Source organism: Zootermopsis nevadensis, unplaced genomic scaffold (assembly GCF_977971745.1).
Source record: "Zootermopsis nevadensis isolate Lab colony 2312 unplaced genomic scaffold, Znev_1.0 Znev_ptg000004l, whole genome shotgun sequence".
Lineage (NCBI taxonomy): Eukaryota > Metazoa > Arthropoda > Insecta > Blattodea > Termopsidae > Zootermopsis > Zootermopsis nevadensis.
In genome coordinates, this window is record NW_028259136.1 from 7,906,357 (window position 1) to 7,925,977 (window position 19,621).

General features: G+C 40.0%; 1 protein-coding gene across 3 annotated transcripts in view; it reads right to left on the bottom strand.

The window, feature by feature from the left end:
• The window catches only part of LOC110838821 (uncharacterized), a 46,890-nt gene that overhangs the window by 25,065 nt on the left and 2,204 nt on the right, over nt 1–19,621 (bottom strand). The window lies entirely within an intron of this gene.

Consider the following 19,621-nt stretch of genomic DNA (forward strand, 5'->3'; position numbering starts at 1 on the left):
CGGACTGGAACACGAGGAAACACTTCCCACACTTCTCAGAGTGAGCCGCCAAGGTCAACAGGTCACACAAGAATACGTCTTCAGAAGGACCATCCACATCTCACTCGCCTCTTTGTTCCACGCTCACCTGGACCGCAGAGGACTTTGCGTTCATCTCCTTGTGTCAAACGTTTGCGACCCGCGAAATATTTCTGTCGATCGGAATTGTAACTGGTAAAACTTCGGAACACTAAAAATGCACCCCTCGCCTACCTGGATGTTTGTTCTTGAGATCTTGACTGTAGCTTACAATTCTGAAGCACGAAGCTTATCTGGATTTTTTTTTTTAGTGTTCTGTCTGACGACAGGTCCATATGAACAGGATCCTTCCATCCTTTTCTCGGACTGGGACCTGTTCATATACGTTCTTGGCAGATGATCCAGAAGTGGTTTGCCATTGCCTTCTTCTGTGTGTGAATGGAGTAATTGTTGGGATGCCACGGAGGAAAACTCCGTGTTGCCTAGACCACGGCCTTGCCCAACACGAGTTATAAATTCGGGCACCGCCGGGAATCGAACCCGAGACCCCAGGATTACAAGACCAGCGTTCTAACCGCTAGACCACCGTGGCGGTTTATCTGGATAATAATTTACAAATTTCGTCCTTACCCGAAAGAAAACACGTCTACATGACAACGCAAATAATCACTGTTTATTCAGAGAACCATGGGAAACACATATTTACACTCAGTGGATAAAATTTGAAGTTATTTAACGTTAAAGAAATGTATCTGTGACTTGGTTAATACTGCAATGGCGTCATTTTTGTATGAAGGACCACAAAACATTTCTTTCAACACGTCGGGTGTCTCCAAACGTAGCTCGTTTTATTCTAACTGCAGCTTTACTTTTCATGGTTATTCACTTCACGGCCTCCTTAATCGTCTCCGCAGACCCGACAGGTGAAAACCTAACCTAAAACTTTCCAATGGTATAAAGAAACAAATTCATTTCATCAGTGGAGAGAAACATTTGAAAATTAAGAAATGAAGCGAACATTAACCAATAAAAAGTAGATTGTAACTGCATTGTTGCGTGATGTTGTAAGACGTATAAAACATTCTTTTGTTCTTTTTCTCCTCACGGCCTGTTGGATGGACGACTGCTTGTTTAACATATCAGAGAACTGAAAGTGTTTTTAAAATTAGCTCCTGGTGGGAAAGTGAGGCGCGCAGTGGGATGGCGTCAGGCGTCAGTCGTGTCGACCATGACAGAATTTCTTCGTTTCGGGGCCAATGAGTTTATGGTCGGAAGCTTTCTAGAGCTTCCACTTTTCACATATAACAACCTTCGTTCGTCAGAACTGTTAACAACGGAAGTACCTATATTGTTTCACATCAATGCAGGGGTACCAAAAAAGTAACTTCAACGATCATTCTAAACCTCTAAAATCAAATCGAAATGTTCAGTACCGTTAACACAAAATCCAGTCATTACACACAATCCTCAGTTCAATCCACCTCCAATTAAAAATTATCAATTATTTATTTTAATCCGTCTGATCACAATATATTTTTTATTTAAAATTTCTTATAATTTAGATAATAAAATATCATTCATGTTCCATATCGATTGATCGATTTACATTTCGGAACATTTACACAACATGTTTCGGTTTTTATAAAACCATCATCAGGTGTAAAATATATCTAAGAGCTTAAAACTCAATTATGATTTCTGTAGTTTTTTTGGTGATGTTTCATTACGTTTGTTTTTTCCATTTTTGGGCGAAGGTGTTGTTTTTCTTAAATGTTATTAGATGTACATATCGGCCAAAGATGTAGGAGTGAGTGTCCCGATATGTCATATTGACCCACACCTATTCACAATATGACGCAAATTACACTATCTTAAAAATTATCTTAATGTTATCATGCCATCTCCCTCTTGGTCTTCCAAAAGGCATCCTTCCAAGAGATATTCCAACCAAAATTCCGTTTCTCTTAATATGTTCTCATCACTTCTTTTACAAATTTATAAAAATTTACTGAGAATTTCGAAGCCATATCCATCAATCACGTATATGACACGTTTTGGAGTGTTTGTATTTAACGTACAAGTTTTGTTGTTTTGTAAACACGGCCCCTTACAAGTATTCTAACAAGACAAACCTACAACAATGACACGTTCATAGAGGCTACATAGGAGGTCATGGAATTCGGCCATTACCATCAGCCCACGCAGCCAGAGTGTCGTGTATATTGTTAAAATACGACAAGACACAATCTGACAGCGGAAAAATAAAGTTTGTTACAAACAGGCAAATACGCAAACAGAGGCAATTATTTAAAAAACGCGGCATAATATGAGAACTTTAATAACTCCACTTTTTACAGCCTATATTATATATCTGTGTAAATATCGTTATGTCAAGAGGTAACAAGAGTTTACACACGTGTTCAGTTTCAGAATAGAAGTTGTTTGTATTCTGACGAGGTTCGCGGAAATCCAACTCTTCAAAAGCTGAATTATTACGACTACGAATAACTCCTGCTTTTATCACCAAACATTAAACTCACATACAACTATTCAATGTTCCTTGATTTTATTCACGTTGGCGAGAAGTAAAAATTATATACTGAATGAACAAACAAGCATTACTAAGTCTTCCCTGTTGACTGTCATTAAACACACCGACAGAAAATTAAATGTACTCAACTTATAAAACTCTTTAAAACCGAGGCTCATATTACAATATTTAAGAATCCAGCCCGTACCGCCAAGAAAACACGACACTTCACCATTAAAAAGATCGACTGGTTAACCTCTGAAGCCGGAGCTCATCTAAATATTATTTAAGAATTCAGTCCGTACCGCAAAGAAAACACCACATTTCACCATTAAAAAGATCGACTGGTTAACCTCTGAAGCCGGAGCTCGTCTAAATAGTATTTAAGAATTCAGTCCGTACCGCCAAGAAAACACGACACTTCACCATTAAAAAGATCGACTGGTTAACCTCTGAAGCCGGAGCTCATCTAAATATTATTTAAGAATTCAGTCCGTACCGCAAAGAAAACACCACATTTCACCATTAAAAAGATCGACTGGTTAACCTCTGAAGCCGGAGCTCGTCTAAATATTATTTAAGAATTCAGTCCGTACCGCCAAGAAAACACGACAATTCACCATTAAAAAGATCGACTGGTTACCCTCTGAAGCCGGAGCTCATCTAAATATTATTTAAGAATTCAGTCCGTACCGCAAAGAAAACACCACACTTCACGATCACAAAGGCCAACTGGTTAACTCGTGGATGGGAAGATAATATTTACATCGGTGCCGGATGAATAAGAATGAATGGTGTGGATTGGATTCATCTGGCTCAGTATAAAGACTGGTGGTGGGCTCTTATGTGGGTTCCATAAAAGTCAGCAAATCTGACTATCTGAACGCACTGTTAGCTTCTGAAAGAAAAACTACGGTCCATGGAGTCAATAATTATCGTTCTGCATTTCGACGTCGACACCACAAGAGGCTTCTATGGTGCTATGGGTTTCTTTTTTCAGAGAAAAATAAAGAAAGTGGTGTAAGAGTGACCTGGAGGTCATAAGATCGAGTGACAACTTTCACTGCTACGCGTTCCCACAGCCATTAAGATAGAGCCACCTACCTGTACAACATCTCGTAAATTCTCAGAGAGGACTGGATGGGAAGGGAAACAAACCAGCGGATGAGACCTGAGGTTTTCACTGCGGTCTTCTGGGTTTAAACACTCTGTGGGCGTTTCGGATGAAAACACTGCCTCCATCTTCAGGACCCATTTCCCACTTTTCTTCACGATGCTTTCAGTACCTTCCATATCCTTTAATTCATTATTCATTAATTATACTGTCACTGTACGGTTCTATATATTTTTTTTTCCTGAACTAATGATAAGTTAAGTAAACATAAATCTTCTTGGCTTGGGTCACGCGTCACAGTCCGTTAGGGGGAGGCCAACCTTCTCTTGGCTAGCAGGTGTTTGACCCTTCCGTAACATGAAAGCCCCCCAGAAATGTTCAGGCAACTTTCCCATTCTACGAGGTGAGCGAGCCTGCTGCCTTGCTCCATGTGTTTGAACGTTCAATCAATCTTAACCGGTTCTTTTAAAACACGTCTCAGACCGCCGTTTTCAGATTCGGCGTTTCTGAAACCCAGGCCAGAGGTCAGGGGTCAGGGGCTGAAGGCACAGCGTGCATTAGCACTTCGAGGCTTCGTGATCCTTCGGAATCTCAGAAACAAGATCGTACAGCTTTCTGAACACGAATATGGTGTTCAGTTAGCGCCTGTGTGATTCAGTAATTTCAGGTACGAACAGTCATCAACTCTCCATTTTGTATTTATGTGTTTCGTATGATTCTCAGAATAAACGGCGATTATTTCCTTAAACAGCGTTAACCAGTTGATCTTCCTAATGGTGAAGTGCGGTGTTTTCTTCGCGGTACGGACTGATTTATTAAATACTACACAGACGAGTTTTCCTTGGTTTTCCTCTGTCTTCAAGCAAATGCTGAGATGGTTCCCAAGTTCCAAGTTGCCACTTCAAGCTTCTCATGCAGCCCTCCCGATTTAAATTAATCAAAATTTACCACCCCTTAACGCCGTCAAAATTTACCCCCCTCCCCTCAGTAGGAACTTCTAAATTATGTCCTAAACCTCCAAATTAATAGCCTCAGCTTTCGCTAATACAAAATTTCAAAATTCCGTCTTTTATGCCAATCATCACACTAACGCCTTCACTCTTACTTTATCCTTAACAGAAGGACGAGCGGGCATTGCCTGGGGACCTTCTAGCTATAAGATGCTCTTTCTCCCCCCCAGATATCGAAGTGTCTCTCACTTCTCCCCCCACCAATTTCCTCTTTCTCTCTCTCTCTCTTCAAAGGGTTAAGTAAACATCCTACCACCATTTACAATTCGTCCCATCAACTAATTATAAAAAAAGCCTCACATTCAATTATACTCGCGAGGTTTTAAAAAGTCTGGTCAGTTTCGGGAACGCACATAAATGCAGTGTACAAGCATCGAGGTCCTATACTCTGCCCCCTGAACTAAACTGTCACGTCACAAACAAAGATGGTCACGACATTAGTAAAAGTAGTTTTCACATATCAAGAAAAGCATCACTCCTACAACGGTGAAAAGAATTAAGGGTAAGGTTTTGCAGGAAACGTCTTAATTGTACGAAATGAACAATCACAAGACGCTTTCTCGGAGAGCTGGAAGGCAGAACATACGAGGCGCGTCCCAAAAGTAAGTTTCCCACTCGTCCCACAGCTAGCAAACCTTATATTGCGCGAAGCGACTGTGCGTACGTGATAGAGCAATGACGTAGCATGGCGCATGCACTAACGGCACCTCCCGCGTTCTCACAGTAGCATCGTTGCAGCTGTTGAAGATGGAGGTTCTTATTCCAGCTCCCGCCGACTGTGAAGTGCGGTCAGTGATAACGCTAGGCCGCACAAGGCTCGACGGACAGCAAGTCTCCTGCAGGAGTTCAGCTGGGAGGTGTTTAATCATTCACCCTACAGCCCGGACCTCGCTCCCAGTGATTTCCATCTTTTCCTACACCTCAAGAAATTCCTGTCCGGTCAGCGTCAGCGTTTTGAGAATGACAGAGGGGCGGAGATGGTTGTCACACAGTGGTTCCAATCCCAGGCGGCAGACTTCTACGACACAGGTATTCAAAAGTTGGTCCCACGGTATGACCAATGTCTCAATTCCGGTGGCGAATATGTTGAAAAATAGCTGGACACTTGCTGTATCTGTTGCAATAAATATTTCCATGAAATTGTGTTTTGTTTCTGTAAACGGCCCCAGGGAAACTTACTTTGAGGACGCGCCTCGTATATAAAATAGCATTCAAACCAATGCGAGCAAAAACTTGACGTTACATCGCGAGTAAATTAACATTTATATCACTTTTAAGCTGTTTTTGCAGCCAAAAGTCTCGTCAAATCTTGTTCTGGAAACAAATTATCCTGACTGAGGTCTCTCGTGATTGTACTCAGTCGAGCCATGCAACCGCCAGTATGTACCTTAAATTAAGACACGACGTCTTCCGTCCATATATTTTCCAATTCATCTTTCATTAGTCATCCTACTATCCGACGTTAATATAATAGAATTACTGATAGCGTCGTTAAAATATCCTCAAATAGAATAAAAGCCTGGCAACGCATCGGAACATTCTGTAGACTTCCTCCTTCACAGCATCGGAATTAATTACAACTTTAAAAACAAGAAAGATTCACGTTTGGTCACGCTTTGAAAATCTTCGTTACCTTTCGACACATTTGGTGATCCCTTGTCACGACGTGAACGTATGTCACGCTTGGGCAGGCGTGGTCACTAAGTCACGTTTCAACACGCTTACGTTATGTTACGTACGGCTCGGTTAATATTTGCTACTTTGCAATACGTTAGATGAAGTTACGACAGGTTAGGTTAGGATAGGTTCGGTTGGGTTAGGTTAAGTTAGGTTAGGTTGGGTTGGGTTGGGTTAGGTTAAGTTAGGTTGGGTTAGGTTGGGTTGGGTTAGGTTAGGTTTGGTTGGGTTTGGTTAGGTTGAGTTAGGTTGGGTTAGGTTAGGTTGGGTTAGGTTGGGTTAGGTTAAGTTAGGTTAGGTTGGGTTAGGTTAAGTTAGGTTGGGTTAGGTTAGGTTGGGTTAGGTTAGGTTGGGTTAGGTTAGGTTAGGTTTGGTTGGGTTTGGTTAGGTTGAGTTAGGTTGAGTTAGGTTAGGTTAGGTTGAGTTAGGTTGGGTTAGGTTGGGTTAGGTTAGGTTAGGTTTGTTTGGGTTAGGTAGGTAACGTTTTGAAAATATTCATCACGTTTGGCTAAATCTCGTCACGCCGTTACTGTACGTCACGCGTAGTCACTCTTTGTCACTAATATATTTATCATATATAATTAAAGATTATGGATTGGACAGCAGCAATGATGGTGATGAATCGAGTGATATCAGAAGGAGATTGTCTGTGAGGAGTAGAAGAGGACTAAAGAGTTTTGAAGAAGATAACATTTTCTAATACTCTCTGCAGTGTTAATTTTGTAGTGATGTGTAGTGTAGTGAAATCGACTTTCCTGTGTGATATTTTATTTGGAGTGTACTGTACGCGGCCTGCTGCCATCCCTTCCGTCAAACTTCTGGTAAGTGACTCGCTCCGAGGTTCCAATTCACAAAGTTCAGCGGCCTAAAACGCTGGAACGCAGGTTTACTTGCACACAGATGCGTGGCCTACCGTTACCATGCCAACACGAGTCTGATGCAATAATGGTACAAGAGACCACTACAGGCAACGTCATTTACCGGTTCCACTTCCGTCCACGGTTTGTCATAAAACGTTCTAGAATGTTTGCAGGTTGAGTTAGAAACAAAAGAGTGTTGGAAAATAACACCACTTATAAAAAAAATATCCACATATCATATAGCTTGAAGCCCGAAGCACGCTTAAGTAACTGACTATACAATTTTTCTATTATTATTAAAAACAAGGAATTTTCCACAGACTGGATGTGTGAGCTTATTGAGACAAAACAAGCAAAGCATACAGAATTTTGGTGGGATTATTTTTTAAGGCTATTTGCAAAACAAGACAGATCGGGCGGTAAGATTAAACTTGGAAAGATTTTGTGAACGAAATGGATGGAACTGACTCAGCATCATCGAGGAATTCTCACATCCATACAAAACAAAATCAAAACTATAATATTTTATACTCAAATCTTAACGATTTTTTTGACAGAAGACTGGATGATAAAATATTCTGAAATCTTCCCGAATTTAATATCCTGAAGCGTCTTCAATAAAACATTCAATTACGTTTTTACATGAACAACTAAATCTAATAACAATTTCTGTCAACTTAACGACATTAAATTAAATTAAAACATTCTGCAAATTTCGCATCACAAATTTACATTTCTATACCCAGGCTAAGAAGCATACTCAAAATCCTGAAAACCTTCTTAAAACTACTAAGCAGTTTCAGCCACCATCTTTAGAATTCTTACATTGTTTAGTATACTCTATGGCGGATGTAGTGAGAAAGCTGGTGTCCCCTAAGCCAATTTTACTCTGAAATGTTAACGCATCTGTGGTATAAAAGCGTTACAGAGTTTTCTCGCTATTAAAATAATTATCTCGAAAAACATCTGCCATTCAGGATAAGACAATGGAGTTACTTGCACTCAGCAGTTTCACCTCGTAATGTGCGGACAGAGATCGGCTGCATTCAAAGTCAAAAAAAAAAAAAAAAAAAAAAAATACAGCTATCCTCAAGAGGTATGGATTCTGCAGATCATCAATGAACAGACTGTTCCACCTCTGATATCAAATAATTATGAGGAGTTGTGGATTTCAAAAGTCCTGAAATCATCTCTCTATATCAGTGGTATTCAACCTTTTTTGTTCGCGTACCCCCAGATATAATTTCTTTTCGACTTTGTACCCCCAAAGTTGTTGGTGTATAATTCAAGTTATACGTAGTATATAATCTACATCTAAAATAAATTAAATAAATTACTTTACTGATTATTCAGTGTTTATCATAAAATAACATATATTTTTTTAAATTTCACGTATCCCCTAAGATGTCTTCGCGTACCCCCAGGGGTACGCTTACCTCAGGTTGAATACCACTGCTCTAGATCAGGGGTGCGTAAACCACGGTCCAAAAGTCACAAACACAATAATATTGTTGCATTTTAAATTGTCCAAGGAAACATCGAAGTTTCAGAACAAAATTTCATCCGTGTTAAACCATAAACACATCCACTTAGACATCGATCTGATCTATCTCCGTGATCTAACGCGGTCTGCTTCTCTGGACCACTGAATTACGTAATTATTAACCATTTGAAGCACGAAGCTCATATAAATAACACTTAAAAATGTATTTCTACTCCAAAACACAACCCGTCTCCATGACAACGCTCAGTTGGTTAACAACGTTTATTCTGAGAAGCACACGAAAACACATAAGTGCACTCTATGGGCAAATTGCAGTGTTACTGACTATTAAAGCAGATAGTTACCACTGGGTAATAAATGTTTTAATTTATAGCCATTCCAGGTCTCACAACATAAGGGTTTATGTGTCATAAGTTCTTACCAGAACTGCCTGTTAAATCGTAGGAATAGTCACATGGAAATCCAAGTAGGGAGAAATTCCTGTTGCCGCTGTCATTAACAGGTTGAAACACGTCTCAGCAGTGAACAGGGTGCACTAGTATCGTGCTGGAAAACTAACAGCCCGTTCCATAGATTTTGTTAACGATTCAATCAAATCTCTCGAAGAAGATAATTCACAGTTGTACATCGGAGTTCATCAACAGTGGAGCTGTGACGACTGAGTAAGCTCCTGGGTAATTTCGTGACAGGCCCAAAACGGGGTACGGGGCCTCCATGATAAGTAAGCGTGTTAGGCAGCCAACGACTGTGATAAGTTATTTTTTATTTTTAGTGTTCTGTCTGACGACAGGTCCATCCTTTTCTCGGACTGGGACCTGTTCATATACGTTCTTGGCAGATGATCCAGAAGTGGTTTGCCATTGCCTTCTTCTGTGTGTGAATGGAGTAATTGTTGGGATGCCACGGAGGAAAACTCCGTGTTGCCTAGACCACGGCCTTGCCCAACACAAGTTATAAATTCGGGCACCGCCGGGAATCGAACCCGAGACCCCAGGATTACAAGGCCAGCGTTCTAACCGCTAGACCACCTCATCTTATTATTATTTAGTGTTCTGTCTGACGACAGGTCCATATGAACAGGATCCTTCCATCCTCTTCTCGGACTGGGACCTGTTCATATACGTTCTTGGCAGATGATCCAGAAGTGGTTTGCCATTGCCTTCTTCTGTGTGTGAATGGAGTAATTGTTGGGATGCCACGGAGGAAAACTCCGTGTTGCCTAGACCACGGCCTTGCCCAACACAAGTTATAAATTCGGGCACCGCCGGGAATCGAACCCGAGACCCCAGGATTACAAGGCCAGCGTTCTAACCGCTAGACCACCTCATCTTATTATTATTTAGTGTTCTGTCTGACGACAGGTCCATATGAACAGGATCCTTCCATCCTCTTCTCGGACTGGGACCTGTTCATATACGTTCTTGGCAGATGATCCAGAAGTGGTTTGCCATTGCCTTCTTCTGTGTGTGAATGGAGTAATTGTTGGGATGCCACGGAGGAAAACTCCGTGTTGCCTAGACCACGGCCTTGCCCAACACAAGTTATAAATTCGGGCACCGCCGGGAATCGAACCCGAGACCCCAGGATTACAAGGCCAGCGTTCTAACCGCTAGACCACCGTAGCGGTTGTGATCAGTAAGGAAGGTAAATTTCATTTGAAGAAGCGGAGATACTTTCTTGTGTGGCTTTGGACAGCCGAAAAGGGGCTTAGAACCTCCAAAATGTGCCGCATTCGACGTTCATAAGAGTACACGGAACAGCCAGCGGTCTGACCCGTCAATATGACGTCCCTAAGCCAGGTCAAAGACAACATATTTACTAACGGACACGATAAGATAATCTCGGGAAGATTTACAAATTTGTAAATGATGACTAGGCATTCGAAGACCGGACTGGATACGAATGGGGCCTGGAATTTTCAACTCAGACAATCGACGGAGGTTTCCACAGCAACAGCCAGTCCGTCCAGCTTTCTCTGACACGGTTTCGGCGTTCCCCGCTCCCTTTTCGAGGCGCGTTCTCGATTTGGAAAACGATCAGTCGACAAGATTCAAAGTCGACAGTAGACTATGTCATTCAGGGCACTGACACGTATAAGACTGAGTTGAAACATCAATGACAACGAGACGAGCAGGGCACACAGCAGGAGACACCAGAAATGCATATAAAATTTTAACCGGAAAAGCTGTAAAGAAGGGAACACTTGCGAAATCTATGACGTAGATACACGAAAACGGATATTGGACAAGTAGTGTCTGAGAATGTGAACTGGATTTTTTACTGGTACGATTTAAGATCAAACTGCGTGGTTTTATGAAGACAGTAATCAATATTCTGGTTCATAAAAGACGGGGACTTTCTTAACCAGTTGAATGATTGTCAGATATTCATAGTAGGAATAAAAATATGAGAAAATCCAGTATCAACTTTTATTAGTTTTTTTCACTGATCTTAATTATACAAATCTAGGCCACAAAGGTCAGTGACTCTACGTCAGATAACTCGTGTGTAACACTGAAAGCGATAAAAGCTGGTGTCAGAAAGAAAGGGGTACGTTGCCACACAATTCAACAAAACCAAGTTCAAAATTTGAAATACTCCTACTGGAGACTTACTTAATTAACGCGGTACAAGTGGGGTTTGAGGTATTCTAGGGGTTGAGTACATAGATGACTGTTTTCGGAGCTTCCGTCTTCGAACTCGATATAAATTACCACAACGGATTCATTAACATCACAGTGTGCACATACGAACACACGTGGTATCGAAAATACTCGAACAACTAAAGTCGAGACCTGACAGAGTCGAAGTCATAAAACAAACACTCCGATGATTGTCTGGTCTGCACCTCCAGAAACATCCAGCCCCGGGATACTCGAGGACAAAATTAAACTTCTCCACATCACTACATTTTAATAATATTAAAATGAAAATTAATAACCCCCAACACTAAGTTCAATAACAATTCTCTGTGTAATTTTAAAGATGAAACATGTAGACAAATGAGCAGATGGGAGTGACGTTCCCATTATGTGTGCAAGGAACATGTAACAAATGTAAGAGACCTGCAGATTACAACCAACATATGGCAGGTGGCCTTGGAATCTGCTGTATCATGAACACTGGTCTTTCTCTATCTGCTGTAGATTCCTGAACTTTTTAATGAGCTTCGCAACATGCCTGTATTACTAAAGCACAGTTAAGTCACTTAAATAACCGTGTGTTAATCTAAAAATGTATTTACTGTTTTCATTTGAATTAAAATCGGAATGCTGAGGAAGAGTTGACAAATATTTACAATTTTCTCGCGGGCCAGAACTCCGCGCAGCGCGAAACTCGTTTGTTTCCAGTCACGACAATGCTCGATTCTTTTCCTGTCCAATTCCTGGCTTCAGGAAACAGTACACTGAAGTCCATAAGCTTTCTAAATAATTAAGATGTCGGAAAGAGACTTCCCTTTATTCTAAACCATATAATTTGGTGAGAATTTCAAGTGAATGGAGTAATGTTAACTTGCGTGAATTTTGCAAACTGTCAGCGCAAGATATAATCGTATGTAGACTAATCACCAGCGCACACAGACATCATAAATTGCGAAATGTTTACTTTCTGGGATTGAACTCGTGTGTAATACGAAGACAAATAATAAATAAACATATTAATGAATAAATAAATAAATAAATCAGCCAACTCGATAGCGAAATTAATATCAATGGCGTGTACATATTTAATAATTCTTTCTCAACTACATGGTCTATAAAATGTGGGTTAAAATGATGGGATCTCTAAAAGACAGAGAATCGAACTGATAACCTCCTGAATACTAAGCAGTGGTATGATAGTAATTGTACGAAATAATTAAGCTGCTCTGAAACCATTTCTTCTGTCACTCTGCCAGCACCGAATCAGTCCTTGTACTGTTCTCCAAAATGCAAATTTTGTCGATATTAAGCTTCTCGTACGTTGAGCCAGTTAAAATTCATGATAAAATGTCAGAGAAATTGTGATGGACACGCTCAACTTTCGCTGGCAAACTCCACACAGGAACACAAGACGGTTTCGTGTATACTTCCCTCAACCTTCCATCTGAATACTAACTAATCAGCCAAATAGCCCTCTGGCAATAACGAGAAGTTCCATCACCGTTAACAGCAGAACTTAATTAAAATTGTAGCCAAGAGCGGAACAGAGCATTCCAGTTATGGAGTAGCAAATTAAAGAAACTTTAAAAAAAAAACAGCATCGTAGAGATGAGTAAAATTGGGTTTACTCCTTTAAAGCAGGATTGTAATTATTGTGGCCAACCTGCTTAAGAAAATAAACTCTTCAGTTTGTATTTATGTATTTTGTATGATTCTCACTGTAAAAATCGATTACTTCATTAAACAGGGTTAACCTGTTGATCTTTTGAATGGCAGAGTTTTGTGTTTACTTTGCGGTACGAACTGGATTCTTAAATATTACTTAACTTTCAAAATCTATTTTTTTTATTTAGTGTTCTGTCTGACGACAGGTCCATATGAACAGGATCCTTCCATCCTTTTCTCGGACTGGGACCTGTTCATATACGTTCTTGGCAGATGATCCAGAAGTGGTTTGCCATTGCCTTCTTCTGTGTGTGAATGGAGTAATTGTTGGGATGCCACGGAGGAAAACTCCGTGTTGCCTAGACCACGGCCTTGCCCAACACAAGTTATAAATTCGGGCACCGCCGGGAATCGAACCCGAGACCCCAGGATTACAAGGCCAGCGTTCTAACCGCTAGACCACCGTGGCTGTTCAAAGTCTATTACTCGGTACTAATTATTCGAAACTGATAATGCATTAAGCGAAAGCAAAACTCAAACTTAAATTTCTTCAAGCCATGACTCGGTCTTCAGAGCCTTGTTTAAATTAAGAATCAAATAAAGACGCATACAACATTGATAAGGAATTAATATTCCCTCATTCACTTACAAAAGACGTCTAAGAAGCTAATAACTAGGCAAGATAATTATTTACAAGATCAAAATTCAAGACCCCACAACATGAATAGACCATGATCATCAGAGGATGGCAGATTAAGAAAGATAACTCGTAAGACACCCGCACTGTAATTTAACACGGCTCATTGTGACCGGTTTACTGTTATTTTTCTATACCAGCGTTGAAATCTCCGCACGAGTAATGCTTTGTGTCTACCCACTGCAGAACTCATTCACTAAGGACGGCGGAATTTTGAAATAACTTAGATGGAAGGATAAGATGGCTGTGTTCAGGGTTGTAGCGCCGTGTACTCTGGTAGAAGTTTCAGAGGTCCTTGCTGTCTCAGACCTCTCAGACGCTGGCAAATCTGCGGATTCACCTCCGTGAAAACCTCAAATCCCTCTTTGTTAGGAGGATAATTTCAAGATTAACCCCAGAGAAGCATCTGGAGGGTGTGTATTAAATTAATCTGGTTCAGAATCGGAACCAGTTGCGGCAATGAACCTTCGGCCTCCATAAAAGACGGTGAATATCTTAACGAGCTGAGCATACTTTAAGCTTCTCAAGAACGACTAAAACACAGCTCTTATCTGCCCCGTTATTTTGTTTCTGTCCAAATTTCAGATTAGGAAGAAAAAGAACAATCTTAAATATTATATTTCAAGCTCCTGCACTAATATACTACATTTTAATATTATCCTCTGTTATAGGTCGATTCCCGGCGGTGCCCGAATTTATAACTTGTGTTGGGCAAGGCCGTGGTCTAGGCAACACGGAGTTTTCCTCCGTGGCATCCCAACAATTACTCCATTCACACACAGAAGAAGGCAATGGCAAACCACTTCTGGATCATCTGCCAAGAACGTATATGAACAGGTCCCAGTCCGAGAAAAGGATGGAAGGATCCTGTTCATATGGACCTGTCGTCAGACAGAACACTAATAATAATAATAATAGGTCTCATATGGCTATGAGAAGGCAAAGTAGACCGCATGCAACAGGTACAACTCCTCGGGTGGCCTTCGGTGCGAATGAAAAAAGAATGTATCGCGGAAGGATACATGGCAAACACTCGTCAAGACGATGTGAAAAAGAAACTGGATATTTAGAGAGATCGGACCATGTTCTTACACGACACGTTGAATAACACCCGATCAACTGATACAAGTCATTATGAGCAAGGTTTTAGTGGGTCAGCTGATGAGAACAGGTTGAACAGTGTGTTTCAAAAGTATGTCGTACAAGGAAGAAAGTATCATTCGAACAATTCCTTGCATTGTTTTCACAAGGAGAAAACTGTTTCGTTGCTGTAGACAGACTCGTTTTAACAGACCCGACTAATTCCTTTCATTTTGCTACAACACAAGATGTTCTGCTATTACCAGAGAGGAAGGTGCTTTCAAAAAAGGTGTTCACCTACATTTCGATTAAGTGTACATCATCAGAAATGAGAATTTTTACCACAAATTATTCGTTTCCCGTTACCATTCCCAAGCGAAAATTCAAACTGTCAAGCCAGTAGTCACAACAGACATTTGACTCCTTTAAAGACCAGTGGTAACTATATGTACCACGTAATTCAACAGTAAATAACTCTTAATTTTGTACTTACACCCTTGACATCATTACTATTATTACAATTAATTCCTTAAACAGCGTTAACCAGTTGATCTTTGTAATGGTGAAGTGTGGTGTTTTCTTCGCGGTACGGACCGAATTCTTATATGTTATTTAGACGAGGTTCGGCTTCAGGGGTTAACCAGTTGATCTTTGTAATGGTGAAGAGTTGTGTTTTCTTCGCGGTACGGACCGCATTCTTAAATATTTGGACAATATTCGTCGTTAATGGGTTGAACTATGTGTAAGTTATCCTACTTCTTGGATTCTATAGGGTTCCTATTCAAACAATCGGTTGGCATCTTTAGATGGGAGATCAGCATCTCGGGTTGTTTGCAAGTAAGAACACTCACGACTCAATAATAAGAACATGTTTCGAATTCTCTACGTCCTAGGTTCATCGCTTCTCGCAGACCCCTTATTCAGATGTTCATGGCCAACTCCAGGCACATGCCGAGACATAACCTTAAAATAAGCCACACCCCGACCTACACCTTCTCCACGTTTACGTATAACTTGTATAGCTAACTCAGCATCGTTAAATTTACTACGAAACTAGCAAACAGTTTACTAGATATATAGACCCAGTGCACTTACTGCCTAATTTCTTTCACAAATCAAATAACTGTTTTGTATTTCGATAATTCTCTTACGGTCTTAAGGAGGAGACGTGTATATTGATAAGTAAACGCAGAGAAATGGTACTAATTGATTCTGAATGAGAAAACAAACATGCCCAGTTGTATGTACTTAAATGTAACGGTGCAACGTACACTGATATGAGCTTATTCCAGGCTTCCACCAGTAATTTCATTTGCCATTTTTTGGGGCACACCTCTGGTTCTGACGCAAAGAAAATTCGTATAAAAATTTTAATGTCTGTCGGAGGAAATAAGCGAAAAGAATACTTTCGAGAAATTTATGTTAAAAACGATTAGATTCGCATTATTCTTACAGAGTTTCATCGCGGTTTGGTTTGCTGAATAAAGCGGTAAGCATATTTACATTTTAGTGAAGTAATTTATAATATAAATTAAAGAATTACAATGCATACTTCGACCCCATGTAATTAACATTCACCTCTGGCGGGATCAGAATAATGTAATGCATCGTAATTTATTAGGAAGTCCTGAACAGAAGAGAACATTTTGACTAACTGGACTTGGATGGGAGGATAATTTTAAAATGTATCTTAAAAACGACAGATTAAGTCGGTGTAGATTGGATTTATCTGGCTAAGGATAAGGGCAGATGTCGGGCTTATATTAACACGGTAATAAATAATCTGGTTCCATAAAAGGCGGGGAATTTCTTTACTGTATGAGCCACTATTAGCTTCTGAAGAAGGACTTCTTTAAGCAGTTAGCTGGAAGACGTCTGTCATCAGGCGACGAGTAGGTGATCGTGTTTATCGCCCTGATAACAGCCATCTTCTGGAGGCAGCAAGGACCTCTGAACGTCGGTAAACATCTACCAGAGTTCTACAACCCAGAAGACAGAAATCTTCGTAGTCACCGCCGTGAAAACCTCACATCGTAATGAGTTAGTTAAGAAATCTACAGGATATTGAACGCAGGTCCTTATCCAAGCAATAAAGTCAATATGGTAATTTCCTTCTCGCTGACAAATGGAATATATTATTCAACTTTAAAATTAATCTGAAGGTAGCAAGTAACAGATAAACTTGATGGCTTTCAAAAAAAAAATCAAATTCTAGTGACGAGAAGCCGAAGTGTTCAAGCAACCTTCTACGGAAGAAGATCCAACTCCCTCCGTGACGCTTCGCTGTGGCCATAACAGCGTGACCACGCGGCCAGCAATGCAAACAACCACGGATATTAACCCCGCAAAAGTGGAACAACGAACTCTCCTTAGCATGTGCTAATTGTTTCGTTAAGACTTTATACCAAGACTCCTCAAGGCCCTTATTATTATTCTCTAAACCACAAACAATACGCAAAGCTTACGAGAGCGGGCGCAAATCGTGTGGGGGGGAGGGAAATATTTTTAAATAAAAATAATAAACATCCCTCGACCTCCCGCATGTGTACCAACTGTTGTGACATTACACCAGTGTCTGTCTTTGTACGTATCCTTGACAACTCAGCACTTTAAAATACCACAGACAATAATAAAATAAGCAAAACTATAGACTATCCTGTTTGGTGTGATATGAAACGGCCTTGCTCCTTGGCAAACGCACCGAGGACGTTTGAGAACAAAAAAGAATATCTTGGAAATGAGAAGTGCGTACAAAATAGTGGTCTGGAAACATGAGGGAAAGAGGTAACGTTGGAGATCGAGGTATTGACGGAAGGATGATATTAAAATGGATTTAAATAAAATATTTTTAAAGTCTGAAATGGATTCTACAGGCTCAGGCTACAGGGAGATTGTGTCGCCTTGTGAGAACGGTACATAGCATTCTGGTCCCACGAAAGAATGGAATTTGTTGACCAACCATGTGACTTATCAAGTTTTCTAGAAAGACCTTCAACCGTGTGGGGTTAGATAAATCGTGGAGATAAGTAGTAAACACTACTCAAAACAAGGGTTTATCAGGTTTTGGTAACACGACGTTTTTAAATCGGGGGAAAAAAAACAATTCGTGTGACCTGTAAAATGCATTAGCTGATTGTTACATATGGACACGCAAGCTTGTCAAGGCACGAAACTTGGTAGCACTGCACATCATTTTAAAATCACAAACAATAAATCAAAAAAAAAAATTTAAACATGGGGGTTGCGAAATGTAAATTTGCAAATGCACATTGGCTTTCCTTGAAAGCAGCTGTTACTTTAATCATCGTTTCGTGTAAGCAAACTTAGCTATTAGATTCGCCATTTTCGTTCGCATGCTGACAGATTCGTTCCATACCGTTAAACGAGGTACATATGACTTTCTTTTAAATTGTTCTAACAATTTTACAGCATTTGTAGCAAGAATCGATTTCTCTACTGTGTCCAAAAGTGGAGGTACACACACACACAGATGATTTTCAGGACTGACGATGGAGGCAGTATGCTCACACAGACAAAATACTACACGGCCCAACAACTCAGAATGTTTTCACTCTGCTACGAAAACCTCAAATTCTGTATATTTCTTCGGTAATAAAATTTATTTACTTCATCCTGTAAAGACCTCCTGAAGAATCTTGTCCACGTTATAAACCTGTTATGCTTCTAACAGAGCTCAACGCGAGCGAATTTGTTAAATTTTCGGGTACAACTTTGACGGAAAAGAAGTTCACATTACATTCAGCCAAATGCAGTAATGTATTTTAATACGAGAAATAACATTAACATAAATTTCAGACGTACATTCTGTGTGGATGTAAAGTCTCTCAGGATCGTGTCCAAGCGTGTTTTCATGAATCAGAACAATTAATAAACGCTGTCAGCTCTAAAAAAAAAGGTTGCCGAAATCAGATTATAACAAACAATGAAGAATAGCTAACTTTTTCAGATACAACGTCGTCAAATCAATAAATAAATAAATAATCAGAATTTTAGGTTATCACTGCGATGTAGATTACACGGCGCTACAATCCTAGAAGACAGCCATCTTAAACCAAAAAATACACAAACATAAACAATGGACCTGAATAAATCAGTTTCGACCCTCGATAGAGCCAGAAATTGTTATATTTGCCACTAAGTCCAGACCATCTCCATTAATTTGTCTTCTGTTCTGTATTTATGCAAAAAAAAGGGGCACCAATATGGCATACCATCGCGTACCAACAGAAGAAAAACATATTGGTTGCGCCTTGAACAGTATTTTGATGTTTGAATTAAGCCTCGTGCGGAAACAAAGGTCGCTGACATACCATTGTTTTTAAATGATCTGACTGTAGAGTCTTCTTACTAAGATTTCTTCAGCTTGATAAAAATTAGCCGGAGAGAAGACGTGAAACTCGTTCATATACGTGATAGGTACTAAGAGTCAAGTCTGTAGGCATAATTTGAAATGTACTCGGTTTCTGAACGTTAATAACATAAACACATTTAAAATAACAGCCTTGCGTTACAAATACGGGATTTCCTTTTCATGATTTCAACATATGAAAAACCGATATCTGACAGACTAGAGGTTGGAATAAATAAGACCCCGATAAGACATTTTCTGGCATATTAAAAATGTAAAAATTGTACATTCAACTTTAATCATTTGGTACGTCACTTTACTGGAAGTAACGGAAACCAGCATTAAGTTGTCACAAGTAACAGAAAGGATACGTGTAACAAACATTCCTGAGAGAAGAGACACAAGATTATCACTTCACTCCCCTATCGCGATATTAGGCCTGAGTTCAACAGACT